General features: G+C 43.7%; 1 long non-coding RNA gene across 1 annotated transcript; it reads left to right on the top strand.

The window, feature by feature from the left end:
* On the top strand, positions 1-10,014 carry LOC140710130 (uncharacterized). Its single transcript, XR_012091042.1, has 3 exons — positions 1-91; positions 4,805-4,922; positions 8,238-10,014. It is a non-coding gene; the product is annotated as an uncharacterized lncRNA (long non-coding RNA).
* Positions 10,015-21,996: the final 11,982 nt, after the last annotated feature.

Below are 21,996 nucleotides of genomic sequence, written 5' to 3'. Positions count from 1 at the left end.
GCCTGGGAAGGGCAGAGCCGGGGACCTGGGACTTATTCTTGGCAGCTCTGCCCTTAAATGAGAAGCAAGGGCTCCTTCTAATCCATGCCAGGTTGGCCTCACCATTCAGGATCGCCCAGACAGCACCCCCTGGCCCTGCCAGGATTACTCGTAGATTGCAGATCCCACCCCGCGGGTGCTGACTCGGCAGACCAGGACGGGGGTGGGGGGGGGGGTGGGGTCGGGGGGGTTGGTGGTGCGGGTGGGGGTGGTGAGGGTGGGGGTGGGCCGGGGATGTTTATTTGACTTGGTCTCTACAGTGACGGGATGCCCATAGGGTTTGGGGATTTCTGGGGCAGCCGAGAGCAGGCCAGCACAGTTGTGCCATTGGGGGAACTCAGTGCATGTGTCAGGGACGCCAGGACACCCCTCAGGTGTCTCACCAACCTCATGACCAGCTCCCAAAGTGGCAGACGGGGCAAAGAGAAGCTGTGGTTGCCAGGAATGCCTTGGATTTAGATCTAGATTTCGACCTAGACAGCTCTGCTTTTCCATCTCCACGCCATGTCTCTGTAGGTGTTCACACCCGCGTGTAGCTGGTTACAGACAGGCCTGCACACGCTTCTACCTGCAGTTATCTCTCTCTCTCTATGGACATGGGTGATTTATGTTACACAGAGAGCCATGCGTGCATAGAGTACTATGTGATACATGTGAACACACACACACAGAGGAGGAGAGAGGAGATAGTAACCGATGACTTCATAAAAACAGGGCCCCCACATGCTAATGTGGCTGGATTTTCTCCCCGCAGGAGGCCGGCTGGGGAATGGGCCTCAGGGAGTGGCAGTCAGGCTTCTGTAGGAGGCATTTGATTAAGGCCTGCTGGTGTCGTGGGGCATATCGTGTTTGAGGCACCTACAGATACAGAGGCACAGGCAGTGATGGCAGACAGAGGCTTGGGGTGCCCCTGGCGTTCAAGGCACACACGTTCTGCAGGTGGCATCACACCATCACACGGGAGTCTTCTTAGACTTGAGTCCTGTCCTTGCAGACGGGCGGGAGGTCCTCCGCAGGGGGACAGGGTCATGCGCAAGCCACCTTCTTCAGGAAGCACTTTCTGGAAGCTAATGCTCTTTTCCTCTTGGTAGGCCCTGACCTTCAGAGCTCTCGGCAGACACCCCTGAACCTGGGATCCACACATCCTCTGTTGGTGGAAGAGCAGGCATGGGGAAGCAGGACTTTCGCAGGCTCTGGTGTTTAATCTGATTTAGGGGTCTACCCTGTCCATGTCCCCAGAAGCCTGTGGCAAGAAGTGCTTCCCTTCATGTCGCATGACCACACAGGTGCTCTCAATGCAGAGGCCACTGTGGGAGGGTGACGTGTCAGCGCCTGATTCCTGGGCTGCAGTCAAAGCACTGCTTCTTCCTTCCAGTTGGAAACGCTTGTCTCAGTGAGTCATGGCACACGCTCTCTGCCTACTTACCAGTACATGATCAATTCTAGGCCTTGGAGGGGACACCTCTGTCTCTCCACCCATGCACGCTCTGGCTCCAGGCAGCTGTGCTGTGCAAAATTTGCAGTTGGACAGAATCCCCATCAAGTCAGGCCCTGCCACTGCTGTGTGAATGCCCAGGGGCAAGTGATTTCTCCAGCTGGGACTCAGTTTTCACATCTGGAAAATGGGAACCACCCTTCCTACCACAGAAGGTTGCTCTGAGGATTAGCTGGAAGAAGTAACCTAAAAGGGCTTTATGAATTTTCAAGTTTTGCCCAAATGTACGGCCCGTGGGTGCTCTATCTCCAACAGTTGTCACCCGAAGCACTGTGGTTGAAAGATGGTGAAAGTTGGTGCCCATGGTCCCAGGGTACCTTCCTTCTTTTCTGGGAGCTGCTACTCTGCCATTCACCAGGTCTCCGTTCACTGACTGCAACATTGGGTCCTTGAGGGAGGGAGGAAAAGGCTTTGGGTTGCCAGAAGATGGCACAGAAATGCTTCTAAGGCTTCTGCAGATGCTGGCTTCCCTGTGTTTCCTGATTTACTCTCACAGCTGGATGACACTGGGGCTAAGAGGGACCTTAGAGCCATGGTTCTCAGCAGGGGGTAACTTTTGCTCCCTCTGGGGACATTTCTGGTTTTCACAACTGGAGGGGGGTGCTAGTGGCATCCAGGAGATACCAGGAACGCTGCTGGACATCCTAGCATGTACAGGACAGCCCTCCATGACAACGGATTATCCAGCCCAAAATGTCAATCATGCTGAGCCTGGAAGAAAACTCCAGTTTACCGATAGATGAACTGAGGCCACAGAGGGGTAGCGTAGCAGTGTGTTGGCTTCCCACCATGGTTTCAGGATGTGGTTATAGGATGGGAAGAAACCTCTTCGTGGCTGAGGTTTGAAGCACTGTGCACCATATTCTAAACAGTGTGCTTGTTAAGGAGTTGCATCCCATCACACACTGTCTTGCACTCACCTTTGTGATGGTCAGAGCTGGGGGAGGCAAGGCCTTTTGGACATCATGAAATTAACTGGTCAATCAACAGACTTCCTTGTCCCTCTCTGAATGTTCAGGACGCCCTGCACCTCTGTGCTTTGCACAATCTGTTCACCCTGCAGCACAATCCCAGCTCTGCTTGCTTCACTCGACCCATGCATCTCCTTGAAGACCCCACTCAGACATCGTCCTTCCGGAAAAACTTTCCTGATGATTGGCCCTGCCCTGGCCTGGGCTCCTCTCCCACGATACACTGTCCTTTATTGCCCTACTGTGTGGAAGCCACAGGCTCTGAAAAGAGGAGGGCAGGAGAATGGAGCTGGGTTTCGAAGAGAAGCAAAGGTACAGATGGAGAGGTGGGGCAAAGCAGGGCAGATTCCCGGGAGCTCGTTTCCCAGGATCTCAGCTTCTCTCTCCATCCCATGCACATACTTCTCATTCCGCAAAACTGAGAGTTCTGTAAAAGCCTCAGAAGTTCCATCAACACACAAAGCCTGTGAGTTTGGCTTTATGTCCTTGGAGTTTCTCATACGCATAAAATATCTAGATGTATTTAACCAGGCTATCTTAGAACTGATCACATTATACTGACCTAAGCACATTATATTTTTTAAAACAACATTTTGGGCATCTCTAATTTCAACAAATGGGGAGTCTCAAACACAGTGCCTGGTATTCTACTGGGCATTGTCCATACCTTTTCCTGTCAAACTGCATAATTGCCTTTGAAGGTTAAAGCAGATGATTCGTTTTGTAGGTGAAAAAACTGAGACTTGGGTGAGGTAAGGTGGCCCAGGACACACAGCTGATAGGTGACATGGGAGTGGAATCTGAGCTGGTTTCCACTCTTTCCAAGTCCTCTGGGTCCTATCATCCACTTCCCAAGGGAAGGGAAGGGAAGTGACTATAGCAACGATTGAATGAAATAAAGCCCAGTGCATGACAATATTGCTCTCTTCTCCACAACTCTTCCCCACTGCCACCAGCTCCACCATTGCTGACTCATGCTCCCTTTTATTTCCCAGGGGTGGTGTCTCCTTTACTGCTTTGGGAAAAAGAAATAAACAAATTAACTGAAAGAAATGCATCTGCCCAGGCCTGCCACCTTCCACTGGGATATTTCTGGTTCCTTTCGTCTTTACTTTGCCTCTGCCCTCATGGTCCTACTCCGGGCTGACCCTCCTCTGCGGGTTCACTTTCATAGCTTCCTGACACATTTCTTGCCTTCCATACTCTCATTGGCTCTAGGCTGCAGGCTGCTTGATGGCAGAGGGCCTGGTTTCAGTGTCTCTCCCCAGTGCATTCCCCAGTAGTGCTCAGGAAGTCAGCTCAATTGACTCCTCCACACTGCAGGTGGAGGATGGCCGTAGGTGCATCTCAGCACCATCTCCTGAAAAGCTCTTCTAATGGCTGCCTGGAGCACTGAGCTCAGTAGCACAGAATTCTAGGATTGACTACTAATGTCTGCTACTGGAGCAGAATAAGAGGATGGGAAATTCAGCCTGTTTGCTGGTCCTAGAATAGAGGATCAGAATACTGGGAGGAAAAGATTGGGTTAGAGAGGATTTTCCTTATAAATCATAAGTTGTCTGAACTGATTCACTGTAAAACAAATAAACATCAAGATGCATTTAGAGGGTCATAATAAACAGTGGAAAATGGGTCATAAAGATTGGTTACAGAGATGTTTCAGGGTTTAATATTTTGGAGCCGTGATATGGTCTGGTTATGTGACCCCACCCAAATCTCGTCTTGAATTGTAATCCAAATTGTAATCTCCGTGTGTTGGGGAAGGGAACTCATGGGAGGTGATTAGATCATGGTGGCGGTCCCCCCCATGCTGTCCTCATGATAGTGAGTTCTCATGAGATCTGATGGTTTTCTAAGGGGTTTTTCCCCACTTCACTCAGCACTTGTCTCTCCTGCTGCTCTGTGAAGAGGTGCCCTTCGCCATGATTGTAAGTTTCCTGAGGCCTCCCCAGCCATGTGGATCTGTAAGTCAATTAAGCCTCCTTCCTTTATAAATTACCCAGTCTTGGGTATTTATTCATAGAAGCATGAAACGGATGCTTACATTGTAACAAGATGGAGGCCCCTTTGCTGGCCAGAATTACTTTTCCAATGAACTCTGCCTTTGAGGAGGCGCTGATAGTTGCTCAGTTTGGTGCATCCAGTTACACTGTTGCTCACCACTCAGTCTGTGGCATTGAAAGCCTCACACCCCATTATATCCTGACTTCAATCTCTGCTACTGCTCAGCTTGACCAAGTCCCAGGCTAGCCTCAGGTTGCTTATCTGTGAAATAGGAGTAATAATTCTCTACTTGCAGCACTGTTGGCCAGATTTTCTGAAGTAAGGAAGGAGACATGTTTCATGAGCTTCAAAGAGCCACATACCTGTCGGGACCCATTATAAACTGGGCAGCAACTGAATGATGTCTTCATGAGGTAGGAGCCCCACAGGACTTATTGTTAAAACTGCAACTTCTTTTACACCAACCTGATAATATTTCCCAGTCTCTGATGAAGTGAAAAAATCAGCAGGAACCAGCAGGTGGTGCTGAAGGCAACCTCTAGTTGCCCTCACTGCTCATCAGCATAAGATACTCCCACCAGCGCCATGATAGGTTACAAGTGACATGTCAGTAACCCAGAAGTCACCACCCCTTTCCATGGTGACAACCTGGAAATTACTGCCCCTTTCCTAGAAAGTTCTAAATAACCCACCTCTCAATTTGCATTAACCTGCCCCTTAATTTGCATGTAATTGAAGTTGATACACCTGACTACAAAGAGAGTTGCCAACAACCCATGGGTTGCTGACTCTGGGTACACAGCAATGAGTTAGCCCTGATCACAAGGAGGAGTCCCACTCAATAAAATATTGCTAACACCACTGGCTCACCCTTGAATTCTCTGCTGGGTGCAGTGAACAACCCTCCTGGGCTAAGCCCCAATTTGGGGGCTGCCTATCCTGCATCAATCATATCTCCCTGTGAGAAGCATAATTGTGAGTGTTTTGTTGCTGGTTTGTTTTTGTCTTTGTTTCTTCAACCCTTAGAGACTGTGAGGTTGAGAAACCTTTGGAACTTTTAGCCATAGCCCCACGTTTCTCTCATTTTATTGTCTCATATTTTTACTAGGTAATGACAGCCTTGGTTGGGTTGACTTTTCTAGAAATGATATTGCAACAAGAGTTGTGGGTTTTTGGAGTTTTCCTCTGTGCTCCCCTGTCTGGTCTGTGCCCCTGCCTCCTGCTCCCGAGCCAGAGGAAACTCCATCAGCAGCTGCCCTACCTGGGATTCCTTTCATTGTGTCTTGATCTGAAGAGAGGACCCTTAGCTCTCACTACATTCCTCAAGGGGTTGCTCACCCCAAAATGGAGAAGAATAACTAGCTAATTCCAAATATTCGGGGGAACTGAGGGTCAGCAAGGTCTGTGGTGGTGCAACGCTAAGTAAGGCAGGATGGGATCACAGTTGCGTGAGGCTGAGATGGCTTACTCCCCCCTGCTCTCTCCACCTACATGTCATGGGGCCAGATTGCTGCCATTTGCTGGGATAATGGCAGGTGGGAAAACAGAAGCAGAAGGTGAAAAAGGGAGTGACAGGACATAGCCAAAGTGAGCCAGAGAGTGGCTGCCCAGAGAGGGGAGCAGAGCATGGCAGGTCCCCTCTGGGAAGGAGGCATTTGAACAGAGACCTCTGAAGCCAACCAGTATCTCTAGAAAGGGTGTGATCTTCAGAGTCTACAGAACAAGGTCAGAATCTCAGCTGTTTCTAAACAGCCAATGACAGTTCAAGTCACTCAGATCTCTGAGCCTCAGATTTCTCACTTATATGTGGGGACACCTACCCCACAGGGCTGTGGTAAATGCAATAATCTACAAAATCTGCAATAATCTATGTAATCCACAATAATCTGCCTGGCCCATAGTAGATGCTCAATTGATGCTCCTTTGCTTGTGTCATACCTATAAGTTGCATTGAAAGCAAACAGAATCTAGAATAAGGGTGATGGAAGTCCTCTATCCTCTACCTGCTTCTGACCCTGCCTGGAGCAGAGTCCCAAAATAAGTAATTCCTCTGGCAGGCAGAGACAATGGGAATGTGGCTGGAGAATATAGACAGGGATGATAAGGGCTCTCTGGGATTCTGTCCTGAAACCCATCTAAGGAACAGATGGCATATACATAGACAAAAGATAGTACAGGGACAAGCTGAGGTGCTTTGTGAGATACCGGAAGTCCGGTCAACCATGCACCCATTCGGCCCTCGTTAAGTGCTTCTGTGTGCCAGCCGCATGCAGTGCTCTGGGAACACCATGCCAGACATAGTGCTCACTCTGAAGGAACTCACAGACTTTGTGGCCAACATTTGGGAAGGAGTAGGCTGTGCCACTCTATGCACTCCAATGTCTAATGGCTTCCTGTTCCGATTAAGATGATGTCCAGAGTTCTTAATATTGTCCAGGATCCATTGAATGGTCAGCCTTTAAATACTTTCCTGTTTCACTTTCTACCACCGTCCCCTTCACTTACTCCACTCCAGCCCCCACTCCAGAAACCCCACTTTCTTTCTGTTCCCACGTGCTAAACTCAGTCTACCCCATGGCCTTTGCACATCCTATTTCTCCTTCAAGAGGAACTCTTCCAGGCTGGTCCTCCTTGTCACACAAGTCTCTGCTCCAGTGTGACCTCCTCAGGGACTCTCCATGACACCCTATGGAAGGAGCTTTGCCCATTCTCTGCCCAGAGTCACCCCATATCACATTGTCCCATTTAGTTCCCTCAAAGCAATGATCTTCACACAAAATCACGTGTCCATTTACCTGTTTGCTCATTTGCTGTCTTCCCCACTAGCATGTAACCTTCATGAAGGCAGGGACCTGCCTATGTGGGAGCCTCAGGGTCTCTAGAGCAAAGCATGCAAGATGATCCATTGTGGGATAGGAAGAAAATATTAGAACTTTGTTTAACTTTTACTATTCTAATAAAAAAGAGAGACATTAATCTCTACTAATACGTAATAAATGGGTTGAGTCTGGGTCCCTCACTTGGTTCACAGGTCACTCAGGCACCTGCCATGTGCAGGATCTGAGGTATGCTGATAGGAGAGGAGAGCCCTGTGGTTGGCAGTGAGGGTGGGAAGCAGGGTTGTCCTCAGTCCTTAGTTCAACTTCCAACTATTGGCTCTCATTGCAGTTTCTATGTGCCTGAGTAAGTGTATTTACCAAATACATAGAATCTATTACTAGGGGTTAACTAAACTAACCCTCACAATGGACAACCCACGTAAAGAGATTCCTCCATCACCTGGGTGGATGTCTTCTGCCGTCTGCACAAAGGCTCGCATGCGCTTCCTGTGTGGGCTCCCCCTCCTGGTTCTGGGCCCTCATCAGCCACATCAGTTCTGATGGCCAAGCCATATCTGACAAGGAGTCAGCTAAAGCTCACTAGAGGCCGCAAAGACAACTGCGAAATCACATTTATAGCTATGATCAGTAACTCAGCCAGGTTTTGACTGGGAGACACTGCTTGTTGCCTCTCCAATGGCCAGTCCCGCCTTTTTTTGTTTTTGTTTTTGTTTTTAACAGAACTCTGGTTTTATATGGGGTAGCCATGTGCCCAGCAAAAAAGCAACATTTCCCAACTTCCCTTGCTACTAAGGGTGATCATGTAACAAATATGGCTAAAGAGAAATAATAGGACATCTCTTAAGAATTTTTGAAAAAGCTTTTTCTTTTTTTTTTTTTCTCACATAGGCAATGCCCTTCCTCCTCATAGCTTCCTCCTTCTCCCCTTCTGGAATGTAGATGTGATGACTGGCGGTGTGGCAGTTGTCTTGTGCTCCTGAGAGAAAGGACAAAACAGTGATAAAGACTCATCTGTGACATCTTCAAGCTGCTGAAACAATACTGGAATATTGGAACTGTTGTCTTTCTGTTAGGTGAGAAAGCACAACCTTCTAATTTGTTTAAGCGATTGTTTGGTCAGGTTTTGTGTCCCTTGTGGCTGAACACAATTCTAAAAGATTCACTCCTCTTTAGCAAATGTTGTTGTATGAAATATTAGTTATAGTAGTGTGGAACCATCACAATTAGCCAGCTATTTAAGAACTAAGCTTGACTGGGCATGGTGGCTCAAGCCTGTAAACACAGCACTTTGGGAGGCCCAGGCAGGCAGATCACTGGAGGTCAGGTGTTCAAGACCAGCCTGGCCAATATGGTGAAACCCTGTCTCTACTAAAAACACAAAAATTAGCCGGGCATGCTGGTGCATGCCTGTAATCCCAGCTACTTGGGAGGCTGGGGCAGAAGAATTGCTTGAACCTGGGAGGTGAAGTTTGCAGTGAGCTGAGATCATATCACTGCACTCCAGCCTGGGCAACAGAGCTAGACTCCATCTCCAAAAAAAACAAAAAACAAAAAAAATTAGAACGAAGCTCAACATCTGTAAGTTTTTTTCAGTAATATCTAAAATCATGTGTTATTCAATTTGGTATGTTAGAAAATTGTATCAATTTTAATAACACATTAAATATCTCTTTAAGCATTTTTATTAAAATGTAATACACATATGGAAACAAGCACATAAGTATAGAGCGCCTTAATTACTCACAAACCAAATGCATCCAAGCAGACAAGACCCAGATCAGGAAAGAGAATGTGACCAGCTTCCTGAGAGAAACCTCTTTTGAGATTTGATGCTTCATTGTGAAAACAAAAAAGCCACACCCTGTTGGTCATAGAAAAATGACTGAAATAGTCTGTGAAAAATAATAGCATGCTAAAATAAACTTATTTGTCAGCAAATACAGTTTAATGATGCAGAGAAAACATTGTTAAAGAATCAAAGCAAATATTGCTGGAACGAATTTCTCACGTGGGCTGTTTGCTGTATGGTTGGGTAACAGCACTGATGAATCTAATATGTCTCAATTAGGATGCTTGCTACAGGTTTTGATTCTGTTTCAGCTTTGAATTATACTTAACTGTTATTTTTCCATGAAACCCTAAAAGAAAGTTGTACTGGAGAGTATGTATTTTTCAACACTGTATTATTTCTAAAGTCAAAACAATATTTTTATGGAAAACTGTGCAGGTACAGACACAGTATTTGTTTAGACTAGAATAAGAATTCTGGGGTGTGGTTCTAGAAATAAAACTGTATATGAAACTCTTTCTTTATATTTGCTGTAAGCAAGCTACAAGATATTATCAATGTGTTAAATTTTATAAAGAGAGGTCTTTAAAATTAAATCTTTAGAAATCTTTGTAAAAAGATGAAGAGTGATTTTAAATGTCCTGATTTTATGAAAAGAATATCACAAAATGGAATCCTTACAAGAGGAGGAATCATGTGGAAAGCCCTGATACCACACAGAAATTGTCTGCTTATCTTGTGCAAGATAATTGCCAAGTGTGATCCTTAAAAATGAGTTGCATATTTTTTCTTTCACATAACAAATATTTTAAATTTGTTAACTTTTTTTTTCAATTTGAAATGGATTCCATTTCAAAGTGTATTTATTCCCCTCCCCCTCAAATTTCCTATCTCTCTGATATAAAAGATAGGTTTTTATTATGAAATTAGAAAGTAAAATTTTTCAAAAGACATAAAAAAAAAAAAACCAGCCTCGGGCTTGGCAGAATTTTTTAAAAGCAAAAATGTTTTGAAATCTTTTAGTCTACTAAAAAATTTTTGCAAAGTGTTTTAGTGAATTTGAACCTGGGGTAGACTGTTGTGTTTGCTGCTCCTCCTTGGGAAAAGATTATACGTTGACCTTGCACAGTGAAATAAGTGCAGAAGTGATGTGATTACTTCTGGAAGTAGGCTTCACAAGCCATGCATGGCTCACCATGCTTTTCTCACCACTGCTACTAGCCACTACAGTTGGTGATATTTGGGAAGGATTTTGGGTTCCAGAAGGAAGATTATGTGGACCAGCAGCCAATCTGTGACTGACCTGTGGCATGAGCAAGAATGAACTGTTGTTGCTTTAAGACCCTGAATTTCGGGGCTATTTGTTATTGCAGCATAGTCTTATCTTTCCTGACTGATACATGGCTTGTTGGTTAAAAATATAAAAATATGCCAGTTGCCAATTTGTTGATAAATGCAAGCTGATTAAACTCCAAAAAGTTTAAAAAATAGAATCTCCAAATTAACAACAAAATCCTTTGCCTAGTCAGTGGGTCTCTTATCTTACTATTGGCAGTTGTTTCCTAGTCTGCCTGTCTTGCTAGCCTGGGAGATCCTTGAGGGCATAGATACATCTCTTTAATCTTTGCAGTTCCAGAGTTTACCCCAGATATGGCACAAGTAGTTACTAAATTAAATGTTTACTGAGTAAATGTGTATGTGTAGAGCCTACTTCATCTTAGATCAGCTGTCTTCATTCTTCATAATTCAGTTTATTATGTCTGGTATTTGCAAAGCCTTCATTCCAGGAAGTGGTGGGAAAATGGGTGTGGGTAGGTAGAGTCAGGGAATCTGGATTGATGGCTGGCTACAACATTTATTCACTGTGGCTGTGTGATTTTAAATGCATGGTCTAACCTATCTTACTCTCCTCAACTGTGAAATGGGTGAATGTTCATCTCACAGGGTTATTGAGGGAGATTGAATTAGATAACATTATCAGAGGACTTTGTGACTTCCTATGTGATGTTATAATTTTATCATCTCTTAAGTACTGTTGGGAGCACACTGGTTGCTTCGAATCTGTTTCTGTTACTGAAACTGGTCTATTTGAAGGCTCTGGAAAAAAGGTCAGGAACTGGGATAGAAGGTTGTATCACGAACAAAATAAAAGAAACAAATACTTCCCTTGTGTTCCTATTTAGCTGAGTGGTGTCATTAAACTTAGTACATGCACCTCTCCATTTCTCCCACAAAGCTCCTGATCCCTGATCTTTCCAGAGGTGGAATTGTCAAATGCTGCTGGGAGTGCATGCTGGTCCCTTTGGAAATCAATAGTACTGCCCTTCCCCAGAGTGCCACTGAGCATGTTTTCCCAGGCCTTGCCCTTCAAAGCCTTTCCCACTCCACATCCCCTCTACAGGCCCACCCTACTTTGCAAAGCAGTTCTTTCCCAGGGCTGAGTCACAGGGTGAGGAGGAGAGGCCTGTGGCTCAAAATTTGGTACCTGAAGCTATTTTTTTACTCTGGCTTAGGAAAAAATTTAATTCTTTAATCTTTGCCAGTGTCGCAAAGAATGCAAATCCTTTAAAAATCATACGTGCAAATGCAGCAGGAGAATAGGGTCTGGAGGCAGGGAACCTAAGGCCAATTTGTATGCACTAACTTCCTAGAACTGAATCAAAATGAAAACCCCAACTTTCCACGCATAAGTAACAAAAGAATCAGAGGCTACTCCCTTTGCAATTCCCCCTCTGCTCTTTTTCTGAAAAATGTAAAGTATCTCTGATTGATCCTCTCTCACAACCAATCAGACTGGCCACAGGCCTAGTCTTCATTTGCATAGCACTATAGCTTTGTAACTCCACTTCAGCCTTTGATTGGTTCCCTCCTGCAATCAGATTTTTGCATAAAGTGTAACTTTGTAACCTCACTTCAGCTTCTGATTGGTCACCTTCTGTAATTAATCAGACTGGTTGTGGGTCATTACTTCATTTACATGGGGTATTAACCAAGTAACCAACCAGAAACCTTTAGAGGGTATTCAAACCCCAGAAAATTCTGTAACCAGCACCGTTGCGCTGCTTGCTTGAGCCTGTTCCCATTCTGTGGAGTGTACTTTTGTTTCAGTAAATCTGTGCTTTTGGTGCTTCATTCTTTTGTTCCTTTGTTTGTGCATTTTGTCCAATTCTTTGTTTAAAACACCAAGAACGTGGACAACTCATACGCAAGACCCTCCACCAGTAACACAAACAGCTGCTCCATGAACAGCCTCAAAGAAGACAGTGGAGAATACAGACAGTGCAGAGTAGGAGAAGCCTGAGTTTGAATTTCGGTTTTGTGTTTTATAAGTGGCATGACCTTAAGCAAGTTGCTTAACCTCTGAGCCTCAATGTCCTTCTCCATAAAAGGGGTAAAAATCACCCACTTGGGGATGAGAATTAAATAAGGTAACTCCAGTATTATCACATTTTGCTGCTTTGCGGCATTTCTGTCTTTGCTGGCCAATTCCTTCCTTCAGTTATTCATTTTTGTGAAATTCCACAGGGGTTTATAATTGGGGTACAAGGAAGCAACATACCTACACACTTTGCTGTCTGTGTCTGACCCAAACCACAGATGCAAATGAACCAATCGCCAACAGACATTGAAAGAGGTAGTATGATTGGCCACTGATCATGATGCACTTCTATTATTTACTGAATAGCTAGTGAAGAAGTTTGCTCTTTGGAAAGTTATTCACAGCTCCCAATTCACAGCATTCGGAGTTGGCCTGTGGGAAAAGCTTTCTTTCTATATATATACCTTCCTCGCAACTAGGGAAAGATAATGGTTGCCTTATATTTGAATCCTAATAAATTCTCATAGTTTGGACTCTTTCTCAAATAGTTTATTTTGAACAGCAAAGTTCTAAATAGGGAAGATACATAAGCCTTAAACCAACTCCATCGGTGCTAGTCAGGGATGCTTACAGAGATCATATAAGAGAACTTCAGAAAAGGAGACCAGAAGGCTACATAGATTAGGTGTTAATTTCTTACAGTTCTAGCCCTGTAACTCAAAGTCCTGGATTTTGCTATATGCAAACCTTTTAAATAACATTATTTGATAAAATATGTAATTTTAATTATATGGATAATTAACTAAATGAAATGTGTGACTTTTGTGTTCATTTCTAAAAGGTTATGTTTTTGTGTTGTCATCCCTAAAATTTATATTTTTTAATTGGTCAAATTGAGCATAAACTGTATTTTTCAACTTAAAAGGTATTGGAGGATATTAAAGCCATTTCTAAGGGGCTCAACAAAATGGGATAATCTGAAGAGAAACCCCTTATCTGGGGACTTAATGATGGTCATTCATATATGATGTCTCCTTGGATCCTTGTTTTACACCCCAGGAAGATAATCCCATGTTTTTCAATCTACCATTGTGAAGATAAGAATGAGAGCAGCTAGTAGCCTCAGCAGGATTATTCTGAGGCAAGCAATGGACTAAGGGTTATAATATGGTTATCTCATCTTGCAGGTGGCTAATAGCCAGCAGTAAACATGACCATGCAAGGTGACATCCTGCACCATGATCTTAACAATTGATGGGAAAAATCACAATTGTTCTTTAATTTTGTCAAACGCCAACATTCTCTTACTGTTGGCTATAAATGGATAGAAAATGAAAAAAAAAGTAAAACTAATATTGTTTAGTACACTGTAAGTTAAAACATGGAAACATAGAGAATTAAAGTGTTTTATTTATTTGTTAAAAAATACCTTATCAACAACAGAGCAATGCTTGTCTTCTTATTGTATTCTTCATGATCCAGAGCAAGGATCTTTAACTTACTCCTTTCTAAGTTTAGATGGGCTGCTAAGATTTTGTCTTTTGTTCTTTTGATGTCATGAAATATCTCTGAGAGTCTGGTCTTCACCAAGTTCCTCTGGCTGCATTATCTGTAAAGCCTTTCTAATGGTGAATGTCAACATTTTCATCACCAGTTATCTTTTTCATAACTCTATTTTTGTTCTATTCAGATTTCAGTTCTAGTATTATCACATTTTTCTGCTTTCCTGCATTTCTATCTTTGCTGGCCAGTTCCCTCCTTCAACTGTCCATTTTTGTGAAATCTCACATGGGTTTGTAATTGGGAGACAGGGAGGCAATATACCTACATACTTTGCTGTCTGTGCCTGACATGAACAACAGATGCAAATGAACCAGTGGTTGACAGACACTGAAAGAAGTGACATGACTGACCACTGATTGTGATACACTTCCATTATTTACTGAATAGCTAGTGGATAAATTTGTACTTTGGGAAGTTATTCACAGGTAGAACATTGTAGCAACTGAAATCTGAATTGTGTTGTTGGAAGACTGATGTTACTTAGTAAAATCATGTAAGTGAAATTCATTCACATCGAAACTGTGCAAAGGGGGAACGGTCTGTATTTGCTGAATTTCCAGTGAGAAGTCTGAGCTCTGATTGGTCGAGGATGTTACATCTAGGATCTCTTTTGATATGGTTTGAATCTGTGTCCCTGCCAAATTTATGTCGAAGTGTAATCCCTAGTGCTGGAGGTAAGGCCTGGTGGGAGGTGTTTGGATCATGGGGGCAGATCCCTCATGAATGGCTTAGCACCAACCCCTTTGTGATGAGCTAGTTCTCATGAGATCTGGTTGTTTAAAAGTGTGAGAACTTCCCACTCTCTCTCTCTCACTCCCACTCTCACCATATGGTATGCCAGCTCCCCATCTCTAAGTCCCCTGAGGCCTCCCCAGAAGTCCAGAAGATACTGGTGCCATGCTTGTACAGCCTGCAGAACTGTGAGCCAATTAAATCTCTTCTGTTTATAAATTACCCAGTCTCAGGTATTTCTTTATAGTAATGCAAGAACAGCCTGACACACCTTTCATGGCAGTGTGGGTCCCTGAGACCCTGGGATAGGAGAATAGGAGAGGAAAGACAAAGACAGCTCTCAACAACTCGGCCAATGCTATTATCTTCATGAAGTCAAGAAGATTTACGGCAGAGGTTCACATCATACCCTAGTCTTGATGCTTTCAGTCTTACCTTGGTTTAGGTGGATCTTGGAAAGACCATTTCCCTGAGGTGCCTCAGTGGGGGTGGAAAAGTTTTTTCTTTTTAAAAATAGCTTTATTGAGGTGTAATTGCTTTACAAAACACCTCTGCACATGCTTAATTTATATAATTTGATGAGTTTGGACATATGCATCTTGTGACACTGTCACCACAGTCAAGGTAATAAATATGTCCATCATGTCCCAAAGTTTCTTTGGGTCCCTTTAAGATTTTTTTAAAAAGAACATTTCATATGACATCTATACTCTTTACAAATGTTTAAGTGCACAATATCATATTGTTAACTATAGGCAGGGAGGGTAGATTTGGATGCAAAGATAGTCACTGGTTGATGCTGAATTAGAGTCTCCTCATCACTAAATTTTCTAAGTTTTTTTTTAAGGTTAAGAATCACTAGCATTTTTATTTTTAAAATATTTTTAATTTTTATTTTAGGTTCAGGGGTACATGTGAAGGTTTGTTATATAGGTAAGTTGTGTGTCACAGAGGTTTGTTGTACAGATGATTTCATCACCCAGGTAATAAGCATAGTACCTGATAGGTATTCTTTCTGATCTTCTCCCTCCTTCCACCCTTCATCCTCAAATCAGCCCCAGTGTCTGTTGTTCCTTTCCTAGTATCCATGTGTTCTCATTATTTAGCTCCCACTTGTAAGTGAGAACACGCAGAATTTGGTTTTCTGTTCCTGCCTTAGTTTGCTTAGGATAATGGCCTCCAGCTTCAGGTTGCTGCAAAAGACATGATGTTGTTCTTTTTTATAGTTGCATAGTATTCCAGTATGCCATGGTGTATATGTACCACGTTTTCTTTATTTAGTCTACCACTGTTGTGCATTTAGGTTGATTCCATGTCTTTGCCATTGTATGCCATGGTGTATATGTACCACGTTTTCTTTATTCAGTCTACCACTGTTGGGCATTTAGGTTGATTCCGTGTCTTTGCCATTGTATGCCATGGTGTATAGGTACCACATTTTCTTTATTTAGTCTACCACTGTTGGGCATTTAGGTTGATTCCGTGTCTTTGCTATTGTGAACAGTGTTGCAATGAACATTCACATGTATGTGTCTTTATGGCAGAATGATTTATATTCCTTTGGGTATATATTCAATAATGGGATTGCTGGGTCAAATGGTAATTTCATTTTATGTTCTTTGAGGAATCACCACACTGTTTTCCACAATGACTGAACTAATTTACACTCCCACCAGCAGTGTACAAGCATTCCCTTTTCTCCACAATTTCACCAGCATCTATTATTTTTTGACTTTTCATGAATGGCCATTCTGACTTACGTGAGATGGTATCTCATTATGATTTTGAGTTGCATTTTTCTAATGATCAGTGATATTCAGTATTTTTTCATATGCTTGTTGGCCACATGTATGTGTATGTCTTCTTTTGAAAAGTGTCTGTTCACATCATTTGCCCACTTTTTAATGGGGTTGTTTGTTTTTTGCTTATAAGTTTAAGTTCCTTATAGATGTTGAGTATTAGACCATTGTAGGATGCATAGTTTGCAAATAGTTTCTCCCATCCTGTAGGTTGTCTGTTTACTTTGTTGATAATTTCTTTAGCTGTGTAGAAGCTCTTTAGTTTACTTTGATCCTATTGGTCCATGTTTGTTTCTGTTGCAATTGCTTTTGGAGTCTTTCTTATTAAATCTTTGCCAAGTCCTGTGTCCAGAGTTGTATTTCCTAGATTGTCTTCTTCTAGTCTTTTTATGGTTTTACATTTTACATTTAAGTCTTTAATCCATCTTACATTGATTTTTATATGTGGTATAAGGTAGGGGTCCAGTTTCAATCTTCTGCTTATAGCTAGTCAATTATCCCAGCACCATTTATTGAGTGGCAAGTCCTCGCTTATTTTTTTCAACTTTGTCAAAGATCAGATAGTTGTAGGTGTGTGGCATTATTTCTGGGCTCTATATTTTGTTCCATTGGTCTATGTGTCTGTTTTCATACCAGCATCATGCTGTTTTGGTGCCACTACTGTATTAGTCCATTTTCATGCTGCTGATAAAGACATACCTGAGACTTGGTAATTTATAAAGGAAAAGAGGTTTAATGGACTCACAGTTCCATGTGCCTGGGGAGGCCTCACAATCATGGTGGAAGGCAAAAGCTATGTCTTACATGGCCATGGGGAGAATGAGAGAATGAGAGCCAAGTGAAAGGGGAAACCACTTATAAAACCATCAGATCTCGTAAGACTTATTGACTACCACGAGAACAATATGATTCAATTATCTCCCACGAGGTCCCTCCAAAAACATGCGGGAATTATGGGAGCTATAATTCAAGATGAGATTTGGGTGAGGACACAGTCAAATCATATCAAATGCCATGCTGTTTTGGTTACTGTAGCACTGTAGTGTCATTTAGAGTTAGGTAACTTGACGCCTCCAGCTTTTTTTTTTTTTGCTTAGGATGCTTTGGCTATTGGAGATCTTTTTGGTTCCATACAAATTTTAAAATAGTTTTTTTTCTAATTCTGTGAAGAATTTCATTTGTAGCTTGATAGGAATAACACTGAATCTGTACATTGCTTTGGGCAGTATGACCATTTTAATCATATTGATTCCTCCTATCCATGAGCATGAAATGTTTTTTCATTTGCTTGAGACATCTCTGATTGCTTTGAGCAGTTTTTGTAATTCTTGTTGTAGAGATCTTTTACCTACCTAGTTAGCTGTATTCCTAGGTATTTTATTTCTTTTGTGGCCATTGTGAATAGGACTGCATTCCTGATTTGGCTCTCAGATTGGATGTTGTTGGTTTATAGGAATGCTACTGATTTTTGTATGTTGACTTTATATCCTGAAACTTTGCTGAAGTAATTTATTTAGATCAAGGAGCTTTTGGGCAGAGACTATGAGGTTCTTTAGTTATAGAATCATGTGGTCTGCAAACAGGGATAGTTTGACTTCCTCTCTTCCTGTTTGAATGCCTATTCCCATTTCTTTCTCTTGGCTGATTGCTCTGGCAAGGACCTCTAATACTATGTTGAATAGGAGTGGTGAGAGAGGGCATCCTTGTCTTGTGCTGGTTTTCAAAGGGAATGCTTCCAGCTTTTGTCAATTCAGTATGATGTTCTTTTCTAAGTTTTCACAAAGTCCCCATATTTCCCAGGGGAGCTCCCATAAGGAAAAGAGAGGACCCACCTCAAGGCAGCAGAGACTATTCTGAAAAGAGAGATTCTAGTAAGGTGAAGGCAGGGAGAGTATCATGGCCTAAGTTTGGTCATGTCCAGGTCAGGGCTCAGAGGCCCTGGGGCTCTGCTACCACCAGGCAGCCTGAAACAATATTTCCCTGGAGGATTTATGTTTCAGTTGGAGGTAGAAACTCAGGATGGAGAGATGCAGCAGAAACAGAGTGGCTTTGGCTAAGCTAAGTCTTGCCTTGCGGGCCATAAGGGCTTGGAGTGGGAGTGCCTGGGTGAAGAGGACCTTTCCCAAAGGCCCTTTCCTTTGCAACCTGAGATGGAGACTTGGAGAGATCACAGAAAACAGGGAATAATTTAGAGAGGAGAAAAAAACTTTCAGGAAACTTCACGATGCAAATGATCCTCTTCACTATTGTCAAATTTAATCACATATATTTCATTTGTTTGATGCTTTCCTTAAGTAAGTTTCTTTGGATGGTAAGAAGCCAACTGTGGCCCAAGGGGGGGTCTCCTAGAACAAATGGATAGTGATGCAATTCAGCCCTCTTCCTTCATCTTCTCCTTCTCACAACCTTTTGTACTTTTTTCATTGTTTTGTTTTTCTCTATTGCTACCAACTGATTTTTATCCCCTCCTTAGTCCACATGGCAGGATGAAGCCACCAAGAGCTCCAAATTTGTATCTCTTTCATTTCAGAGAGCAGTCACACTAAGCATCCCTTAATTTGGAGTCCAAATTCCTCAAGAAGGAGGCTAATTGACCCATCTTGGGTCAATCACTTAGATCAATCGCATACAGAGGTTGGGGACACATTGTACCATGGTAGCGGCTGCCATAGTAAAGATCCAGTGGATGGAAAATTGAAAGTTTTCTGTTAAGGGGGTCATCAGCCAACAAAAACAATAGGTATCAACTATCACTGCTTAATTTTTAAAATTCAGTGAACTTACGGTATTTTATGAAATAACAACTTTTAATATCTGTTTGTAAGGGGTCAGTATATGCACATTCCTCAGCTTCTTAGTGTAATATCTATATTTTCTCATAAAATAAAAGCAGAAAAATAATATCTACGGAAACTCCATGTCCATGTGTGTCTCCTCATTCAAACCCCTGATTTTCTCTTTTCCATGAATGAGTATGTGTGATACACTGTTCTGCTGGCAACAACAATATTATTTTGCCTGGTATCATCTAGAGAAAGAGACCATACCAATGATCTGTTGTGTTTCACAGACCTTTGTGAATATGCTAAATTGTGTATCTACGCATACACAGAATCGTGCCCTTTCATGGTTTAGAATATGAATTATTCCTCAATAAAGCTGTTGAAGAAAAAGTTTGTGAGGCTGGGCGTGGTGGCTCATGCCTGTAATCCCAGCACTTTGGGAGGCCGAGATGGGCGGATCACAAGGTCAGGAGATCCAGACCATCCTGGCTAATATGGTGAAACCTCGTCTGTACTAAAAATACAAAAATTAGCCCGGCGTGGTGGCGGGCGCCTGTAGTCCCAGCTACAGGGGAGGCTGAGGCAGGAGAATGGCGTAAACCAGGGAGGCAGAGCTTGCAGTGAGTGGAGATTGCGCCACTGCACTCCAGCCTGGGCGACAGAGAAAGACTCCATCTCAAAAAAATAAAAGTTTGTGTAGGCCGGGCGCAGTGGCTCAGGCCTGTAATCCCAGCACTTTGGGAGGCCGAGGCGGGTGGACCACGAGGTCAGGAGATCGAGACCATCCTGGCTAACACGGTGAAACCCTGTCTCTACTAAAAATACAAAAAATTAACCCGGCGTAGTGGTGGGCGCCTGTAGTCCCAGCTACTCAGGAGGCTGAAGCAGGAGAGTGGCCTGAACCCGGGAGGCAGAGCTTGCAGTGAGCCGAGATCACGGCCACTGCACTCTAGCCTGGGCGACAAAGCAAGATTCCATCTCAAAAAAAAAAAAAAAAAAAAGTTTGTGTAATCATCCTCCCAACAACTATTTCTTGATCATCCACCTCAAGTCAAGCACTGTTCTAAGCTCTGGAAGAACAGCAAGAAAGCATCTTTCCCTGCGGAGATTACATTCTAGTCCGCGGAGGAGACAATAAGCAAATAAACAAATATGGTGATAAGTGCTAGGGGGAAAAATAAGGCAGGAACAGGGGGTAGAGGTAGGGGATTATGTGCTATTTGTTACATACCATAGGTCATCACGGGAGACATCTCTGAAGCTAGCATTCGGGCAGAGGCCTGAGAAAGTGAGTGGGTGGCCTGGACTCCCCAGGTTCCAGACCTAGGAGCAGCTCCAGGGCGCTCACGCTCCAGCCAGGGCTTCTACACGGTGACCTACAGCTTCCTCAGAGGCCAGCCAGTCAGGTGCCATGGCAGGATGGGTGGGGTGTTCCCTCCAACCTTCCACAGCCTGCCCTGTAATCAGAGAGCACCTCTGCTTTGTTTGTGCTTGTTTTACTGGGGCTCCATGTAAAATTATCTTTGAAAAAATGGTTGCGCTGCAAAATCAAGCATTGAAAAGAACAGAACTGGGTTTTGGGATGGGGGTAGGAGAGGGGAGGTGGCCTTTTTAGAAAATATTATGCTAACATGTGAGTGAGACTAGGATGAAGGCATAACAGGTGTTAGGAACTGAGATGTGTCTCCTCCAAATAAAAGAGGGGTTGAGTTCCTAATCCCCAGCATCTCCGAATGTGATCGTATTTGGAAATAGATTCTTTACAGAGGTAAAGTTAAAATGAAGTCATTGTGACTGCTATCTTTCCAAAGAGGGGAAATTTGAACACAGAGACAGAAGTGCACAGAGGGAGATGACATGAATACGGCCACGTGATGGCAGAGGCAGATATTGGACAGATGCAGCCACCATTTGAGGAGCACCAAGCATTGTCGTCACCACCATAGGCTGAAAAGAGGCAAGGAAGGGTTCTACTCAGAGTCTCGGAGGGAGCGCGGCCCTGCCCACACCTTGCTCTCGGACTTCCACCCTCCAGAACTGAGAGACAAGTGTCTGTCGTGTTAGCCTACCAGCCTGTGCTCCTCGCAACACACTGATGCTGCAGGGGATACGCGATCCCAGAGCTCGGAGTGCTTAGTTCTGTGAGCAGGTGAGGGTGGAGTATGGCACAGGACACTGGACCTGAAGAAGGGCCACCTGTCGGGTGAGTATTGCAACAGCTAGTGACAGTGCTGAGGGCCTGCCCAAACCAGGCCCTCACAATCAGCTTGGGAGGTGTGGTCACCTAAAGGACAGGTGGCTTCAAGACCTGGTGTTGAGGGAGAGGGAGGGGTTAGGGTGATGACCAAGGATCTGGGTGGCATCCACTAAGATCATAAACCCAGGCACAGGAGTGGTGGTAAGGATTGGGGACAGGGGAGTCTACCTGGGGCTACTCGGGCTGAGGGCATTTGGGGAGGCATCCAGGTGGCAGTTGGGCCTACAGGGCCGGAGAAGAGTTCTTCCCATGTCTGGCTCCTCAACCTTCAGGACTCAGAACGAACATCTCCTCAGAGAAACTTTTCTGCAACGCGGGAAGTTGCCTCCAAGTTACTCTCTGTCCAATCACCCTGTCTGTTCCCGTAACATTTGCCATCATCATTCATTACTCGCTTCTAGCCTG

The sequence above is a fragment of the Chlorocebus sabaeus genome, chromosome 24, assembly GCF_047675955.1.
Source record: "Chlorocebus sabaeus isolate Y175 chromosome 24, mChlSab1.0.hap1, whole genome shotgun sequence".
Lineage (NCBI taxonomy): Eukaryota > Metazoa > Chordata > Mammalia > Primates > Cercopithecidae > Chlorocebus > Chlorocebus sabaeus.
The sequence above is the reverse complement of the archived record's forward strand: the minus strand, read 5'-3'. Positions and strand labels throughout refer to the sequence as shown.